The 7801-nt window shown below is 54.1% G+C and overlaps 1 protein-coding gene across 3 annotated transcripts in view; it reads right to left on the bottom strand.

Annotated features, from left to right (window-relative positions):
• Positions 1–2440: 2440 nt before the first annotated feature.
• The window catches only part of LOC106028541 (uncharacterized), an 81675-nt gene continuing 76314 nt past the window's right edge, over positions 2441–7801 (bottom strand). For 2 of the 3 annotated variants that reach the window (XR_001202172.3, XR_010044056.1), the window contains 2 exons: positions 4452–4592; positions 2441–4319 (listed from right to left, as the gene is read on the bottom strand). The gene's annotated coding sequence lies outside the window, so the exon portion shown is untranslated. Of the gene's footprint in view, positions 4320–4451; positions 4593–7137; positions 7261–7801 lie in introns of all 3 variants that reach the window. The other variant, XR_010044054.1, reaches the window with a different exon arrangement.

The following is a 7801-nucleotide window of genomic DNA, read 5'->3' as shown; positions in this document are numbered from 1 at the left end:
AGGACACTCCCAGGCCCCCTGACAACACACAGGTGAGCACCTCCCGGGCCCGGTCCCGGGTCTGTCACCAGCACTTGCGTTCCTCCCACTCGTCTTGCTGTGTTCCTGTGATTGACCCTGGATAGAGTGCAGTTCTTGTTTTGTTTTAATTCTAAGTCCCCCAGTGATTCAGGGCAAGACTGAAAAGAAAGCCAAGCATGGTGGTACATACTTATAATCCCAGCACTTGGGAGGCTGAAGCAGGAGGATTGACATGAGTTTGAGACCAGCCTGGGCTACAGATTGAGACTATGTCTCAAAACAAAAAATGAACCAAAAAAAAAAAAAAATAGACTGATGAAAAAAAGCCATGGATTCCTCCTTTACAGCTGCCAACAGCTGGTAGCACTGGGGGAAAGGGTTGGGTTTGTGTTCTGGGCCTGGGAATCCCCTCTCTGGCCAGCTGGAGATGAATTGGATTTCCCAGCATCTCCTATGTGTGTGTTTAGGGTGGGAGGTGCTGAAGCTCCCTGCACCCCAGCATAGATGCTCATGGCTCCCAAAGGCAGAAGAAGCAGCCCTGTGTTTGAGTCAAAAGGCCTTGTTCATCCTAAGCGTGTGGTGTCCGGCCACCCACACAGACCTCAGGCAGACAGAAGTCCAAGAGTCAAGAGCTGGGCTTGACCCGGGACAGCTGGCTCTTGTGGAGAGACTTCTCTCTCCCAGCCCCAAGGAAGCTGGCCCAGCACTGGCCAGGTGAGTGGCGAGTGGCCCAAGGACAGGCCTGAGCCTGGGTCCCCTGATGGTTGCAGCTGGTCCCAGGACCACCCCACGAGACACAGGCCTCCCGAGACCCATGGCCCAGGGAGAGGGATACTTTCTCAGCAGGATTTATGTATATATGCGTGTGAGAGAGTGTTTAACAAGGAGGAGGCCTGCTGACTTCTGAGCCTGGAATTTATACAGCCCCTTGTTGGCTGCTGCAGTTTATCTTGAGCAAAAGAATAATAAACTTGGTTGACAGGATGATGTATTCAAAGCATCCTCCATCACAGCTCGAGCCCTGCCTACTGTTAGGATGTCTGGTGTGGTGGGGACCATGTTATCCTTATCGAGTGTTTAGCTCCCGTGGATTGTCAACAACACATTGTTTGCAGGCTGGGGCCAGGCGGAGATCGCCCGACTGGGTGAGAATGGGGATCTGGCCACCGTCAGGCGGGGGGTCAAAGAGGCTGCTGCCTTTGATGGAAGTCCAGGCCACTTTAGCCCAACCCCCCTGGCTGCCTGAATGTGACCTACCTGGGGGACAGATTCCTGCCTGCTGCCCTTGATGGTGGGCTGGGATAACCTAGGCCGGTGTGAGGAAGCCATCTATCTCTACACTTTGATTTCTGTTTCTTTGTAATGAAACAGAGAAATGAGCATCCAACCACAGAGCCAAAAACAAGCATATAAACCTTGAGGGGTGGCTCAGTGGCAGGGTGCTTGCCTGGCAGGCTCAAGGCCCTGGGCTCAATCCCTAGCCCTAAACTGAATGAATGAATGAAACTTGTCAACTGTTAACCCTCAGATAGGATGAAGGGAGCCATTCTGGCCCAACTTCCCTGCAGCAACCTCTGGCCCATCGTATGTGATCTGGGGAGAGACCCCCATTGCCTGCTGTCCATTTTATAAGCTGTGCATCACAGCCATGCAGCTAGGAAAACACTGAACACCTGGAAGGAGGAGATGAATTCAAATCAGGCTTTTTTTTTTTTTTTAATTTTCCACCGAGCAGCCTCAGCCTCTTTTCCTGGAAGTCCCTTCTCTGACCTCACCCTGGGCTTCTTGTTTCAATTCCAGTTGTTCCAAGAGAATACCTCATGCCTGTGTCCAGTTCCAATTCCCTCCCCTTGTCTGGATCCCTCTCTGCTTCTGTTCGAGGGTTTCCTGTCCTCCAGCTCCAGGACCTCGGCTTCCTAAGGGAGTGCATATGCTTGTCCTGCTCCTAGAAATCGGGGTGACCCTCCTGGCCCCAGATGACCCAGGAAGAGTGGCAGGGACAGGGAGGGAAGGGAAGCCTTCTGCCAGGGAGTGACCACAAGCAGGCTGTGTTCCAAGTGTCAGTGTGGAGTGTCCTCTGGTCCCCTAAACAGTCAGAACCATCCTTATTTTACAGATGGGGAAGCTGAGGCTGGAGATTCATTTTCTTACCCTCCTGCTGGTAACAGACTTAGCAGCTTTGCTGGTACCACAGCTGACCTTGAACCCCTTGAAGCAGAAACAAACCCTCCCAGAGCTCTGGATTCAATAGCTGGATTGGTGAGGTGCAGTCACCCGGAAAACCCAGGGGAGGCAGGGGCCTGCAGGCCAGAGAAGCCCAGGGTTAAGTGGAAGAGGGGCTCAGATTCAAGCACGGGTGTTATGAGACTTCTTGGCTGGCCAGGGATGCCCACAGCAGTCTCCTCATGGTCTCCTCAGAGCCTGGCAGGACTCAGCATTTATTCTCTCACAGTTGTCAGTGCTCACCTCCTCATAGCATCCATCACTGGTCCAGGAGTCAAGACCAACAAAGTCTGGCAGCAGATGGTTTGGGCCCCTCCCATCCATCCACCATTAATCCATTCGTCTATCTGTCCATTTACCCATTCATCCATCCATCCATCCAGTCATCCATTCATCTGTCCCATTTGTCCACCCATCATTCATTCATCCACCCACCGCCCATCCACCCACCATTCGTCTGCCTACCCAGCTACCCATCTATCCATCCATTCATCCACTTCTTCATCCATCCATCAGTCCAACTGTCTGTTCATCTCAGTACTGAGTGTGTATGGTGTGCAAATCTGCACCTGTCCTCTGGATCCACAGAGGAGAGAAGCGAGCACCTCAGAACCACGTGATACTGTGTTCTCGAGCCTCCGTGGACCAAGGAGATGAAAGGGACCCACTCCTGCCTGCAGCTGGCGCAGGTTGCCTGAGGGCCTGGGGCAAAGGTCAGTTCTCCTACTGGTGTAGATCATGAACAGAGATCAGAAGACTGGTGCTGCTGGTCCTCAGAGGGAAGTGACCATGCCTTTGAATGTATGTTGATTCATTCATTTATTCCACCCTTTGTCTGGCCTTGAGCATCCTTTGTGAGCAGGAGGCAGCTTTCTGTCTCCTCAGTGGACTGCAGTCCTAGGGGATGAGCAGTGGTGGCAATGAGGGGTGCTAGCTGGAGTGGGTAGAGGAGCCCTTTGGGAAGTGACATATGGGGGTAGACCACAGAAGGGAGATCCATGGGGTGAGGATGGAGAGGCCTGAGATCCAATCTACATCCGGGGCCTTTGGATACTATGTTTACAACAAAAGGGCAGCACTGTTGGAACTCTGAAGCCCTGGCTTTCTGGAGTGCACCTCTCCTTGGGTGGATTTGCATGGGCATTTGCATACATTTGCATGAAGCCTGCTCATCCATACTCCTCTCAGGCATTTGGATGTCTGTCTTTTTTTTTTTTCATTTTTATCAGTACCAGGGATCGAACTCACGACAGCCTGCTTGCAAGGCAGGCGCTTATGCTGCTGAGCTAAATCCCCAGCCCCTGGATGTCTGTCTTTGTGTCCTCTCTCAGCTGGCTGTCCCCATGCTTTTTCTCTGCCTTGGGAAGGCAGAATGAAGTGGGGACCTTGCCCAGAGTTTCTTGGAGGCGTGGCCCCGCAAAGGCTGCCTGTGAGAGCCAGTCTGTAGGACCAGCCACCCTGCTCCAGTCCCCAAAGACTCATCAACTGCACTGTTTGGAGGCTTGGGATGGGAGCCACCTGGGGACTGTCACCGGGAAAGCAGCTAATGGAGTGATGAGAAAGCGTCGCCTACCAGTCTGACCAGAGGGCAGGACCTGGGTGGGACTGGAGACGCCTGCAGAGCCTGCCCCAGCTGCTCGGCCTGCAGTGCATTCCCCTGGGAGCCCACATGGGCACTTGGGGTACATGGAGAGGAGATCTGACTTGCAGATCAATGCAACCTGGAGTTGAAGAGAGAGTTGGGAGCACTCAGTGACTCTGGGCATGTTCTCTCTGCTCTTGGAGCCTCAGTTCCCCCTCCTGCACCACAAAGAATAGTGCTGGTGTTTGCAAATGCCTGTGGAAAGCCTAAGCTCACCACCTGGTCCTCAGAGAGGATCTTCATGTCATGGAAAGGCTGCTGTCCTCCCTGGAGCTGCCCACTCGCCCAAAAGTCACTGGGACAGCAGGAGTACACACAGAGGTGGCTGCTGACAGCACAGAGGGTATGATGTGTGGGGTGCAGCCAGGAAACTGCAGGACCCCCTCAGTCCATCCCTCTGTCTCGGTGCATGTCAGGAACAGCAGTGTTCCCCCTGCAAAAGGACAGACAGGAGTACTTAACGGCTGCCGTCAAAGCCTTTGTTCACCAGCCCTAATCTGGCCAGGGCCCCTGAGGCCCCCCACCACAGGCTCTCCTATCTCCTCCCCCAGGGCCTGGGCCTTACTGAGGCGTGATGCTGGAGGACCGATTCCCAAGATGGCTGTCTCCTGCTGGTTACTCTCCGTGGACACCACAGGCCTCCAGCTTCTGTTTCTCCAGGCCAGGCTCTCCACTGTCCCAGGGACTCTGGACCCTGTGACTCTTCCTGTGACAGAGAAGGATGGGGACAGACAACTGGGGTGAGAGTGGGGGTCCTGGAGCCCACTACCTTGTACTGATAGCTTCCCCCATATTCTCTCATCTCAGTGGGATAGGGTCTCTGGAGACCACTGCACCCTGCACCCCAAAAATGAAGCACTAGGCCAAGATCTGTGGTGTGTTTACCCACCTCCTCTCTCAGACTGGGGCACCCAGAGGACAGGACACCTGGAGGAAGGGGCTCTGACAGGATGACCTGAAGGATCATTAGGTGAATAAAATCTTCCGTAGGTCCTCAGTGGCCAGCCCAGGACAAGACCTCGATTGACTGTTTTCTTCTTTTGCTTTTTAAAATCTGGAGGATAGGCTGTTTATAAAAACAGATTTCTAAAGGGGGTGAAGAGTTAAAAGGATCAGTATTTGGACTGGAAATACTGGGGATTTAGCTCAGCTGCGTAAGTGCCTGCTTTGCAAGCTGTGCTCGTGAGTTTGATCCCTAGCACAAAAAAAAAAGAAAGTAAATTTTTTAAAAAGTTAAAAAAATTTAAAAAGAATGGAAGGGACAAAAGAAAGGAAGAGAGGTGACTATGGGAGAAAGAAAACAAGAAAAAAAAAGGGAAGAAAGATAAAGAAGAAAAGAGAAAGAGGAGGTTGGGTGTGGTGTCACATGCCTGTAATTCCAGCGCTTAGGGAGGCTGAGGTAGGGGGATTGCTGCAAGTTCAAGGCGAGCCTGGGCCACAAAAGTCAGCCTGAACTGGGTAGTGAAACCATGTCTCAAAAGAGACAAAAAAATTTTTTTAGAAAAGAGAAAAAAGAAAGGGAGAGAAAAGAAAGGGAGAGAACACCCCGCGGGGAGTTTAATTATTCCAACGCCTCTTATGGCAGCACTTTCCATGTTGTGCCTGCAGAGTCTTCAGGGGGTAACAAGCAGACCCCAGGCCCCAGGTGCGGCCCTCAGGTGCTGTGAGGGGGGGAGACACACTCCTCACTTTGATGGCTGCCTGGGGCCCACAGCAGACCTGGGGACCCAGAATGGGGGATGCAGCCGTCCGGCCTCTGCGGGGGCTCTGTCTCTCTCTCACCTTGACCCCAGCTTGGGGATGCTCTCTGGGCCACGGCTACTCAACCCTCCTGTCTGCAGCCTCCTTCTCCCAGGGCCCTTACTCAAGTGCAGTCTTTCTAGAATTTTCTGTCCATGCCCTGCTCTCCCTGGCTCCTTGTCTGTGAGTCTGTCCTTTCAACACGTGTGTGTGAGATGTACCAGGTGTGAGAGATAAAGATCCTGGAGCTGGACTCCAGGGAAGGAAACCAGATGTCAACAGCCAATTAAAGCCCTGTGGGGTGAGTTTTGCTGACCGCCCCTCCCCCATACCTGCACCCATCTTGTTTAATGTCATCCGGGACCCACTGTGTGCTTCTGGGCTGCTGTCCTCCATCCTACTACTGAGCTAAACGAGGGCTAGAGGCCTTAAATCACTCTCCCAAGGCCTCACCTCATGAGGGTCAGAACCAAATGCACACCCTGTCTGGCCTGAGGCCCAGCCCAAAGCTGCTTACTGGCCAGCCCAGCTCCCTAATGTCTCTCAGGCTGTCTCCTGTTCCTTCCTCTCCTGAAGGAGACAGCCCACCATCCACCAGTTGAGCCCAGAGCTTAACCCTCCCTTCCGTAGCCTCTGTCCCCCAGGACTCTTCCTCAAGTACAGCTTTTCCAGAAGCTTCTGTCTAGCTACTGGGGGAAGTGGCTGGCACCTGGACCCTTCTGTCCAGCATTTCCACTGCAGCCTGCTGCTGTGGCCTGTTCCCATGGACAATGGCACTGCCTGGCCTGATATTTCTCCCCACCAGGCACAAACAGGTCCAGAGTGGGGCTCTAGGAGTAAGGGTGGGCGCTGAGGCTGGCCTAAGGCCAGTGTCAGAGTGGCAAGGGCAGGGGCTCTGCCCATAAGGACAGGACCAGGGAGAGCATCCCTAGGCCCCTCTGGGAAGTCTGCCTCCTGCTGGCCAGCCTCAAGCCTCAGCTTCCTCTGTGAGACGGGATGGTTTGAGTTCAGTTCCGAAGGCCCTGGGAGCTCACGTTATGCCTCTGACTGGGGAGTTTAGCAGGGCTCAGCAGAGCTGGGAATGTCCCATGTCTGAGGGGGACAGAGGAGTAAACCAAATACATAGAAAGAAAGAAACTAGGAGCAGATGAGATGCCTTCATGTCCTGATTCGCCACAGCACGGGCCATGCTGTTGCAGCCCCCAAAGTGTACGTGCCCAGCATCTAAGTGGAGCAGGAGCTGCGGACAGATGAGCAGTCACAGCAGAGGCACAGCCAGAGGACCAGGTCTGTGCCAGGGTTGTAGGCCCCTAATGCCCCTCCATCCTGGCCACTAAACCCTGCCCCCTACTGAGCATGACTTGTGACCAGGCAGTGAGGCGCCTGGAGGGCATGCTGTACCCAGCTAGGACCAGCCTCCATGAGGCTGGTATGGTCCAGCTCCTGGTATGGCCACCAGCCCCTGTCCTTCTGGAATGGGGACTGTGATACAGGGTCATGGGAACACCTACCAGGATGAAGGCTGCTTGAACTTTTTGAGCCTCCTCCATCAGTCTGGTAGCCTCCTAGGGCTGGAAGGACAGGGACAGAGCTGATAGAAGTCCTGGACCAGCATTCAACAGTTGGAGAGGAAACTGAGACAGAGACAGGAGAAGCAGAGACCCACTGGGGAGGCCTTGTAGGATTAGAACCTTCCTGTTCCCCAGGCCACCCAGGCTTAGCAGGCCACTCTGAGCCCAGGATGCCCTGCCAGACCCGGAGCCCATACCCAGAGCAGGTACGCATGGTGTGCCCACATGCATGCATACCTGTAATCCATGTGTGTGCCTATTGATTTGTGTGTGTGTGCACCGTGTACACACGCCTGTGCAGGCCACGAATGCAGAGACCCCAGGAACTTGAGGACTTGGCCTCCTTTCCTTCCTAAACCGCAAGGCCGCTGGCCGGCCTCAGGTCTTGGTTTCCTCAAGGCCACACAGGCTAATGAGAAACAGATTCCCCTGTCTGCGGGGTGGGTGGCCTGGGCCGGGGGCTGAGGGCCTGAGAGCCCTGTATCCAGTTGGCCCTTGAGAAGCCATGAGCTTTCTTTTGTCATAGAGGGACACAGAGGACTCACAAGCCATGCAGGTGAACCTCAGCTGAGGGCTGCCCACCATTGCCATTGCTGTGATGGAG

Source organism: Cavia porcellus, unplaced genomic scaffold, assembly GCF_034190915.1.
Source record: "Cavia porcellus strain 051 isolate PalLab524CR breed Dunkin Hartley unplaced genomic scaffold, mCavPor4.1 scaffold_28, whole genome shotgun sequence".
NCBI lineage: Eukaryota > Metazoa > Chordata > Mammalia > Rodentia > Caviidae > Cavia > Cavia porcellus.
Note: the sequence above shows the minus strand (reverse complement) of the source record. Positions and strands in the feature narration are given on the sequence as shown.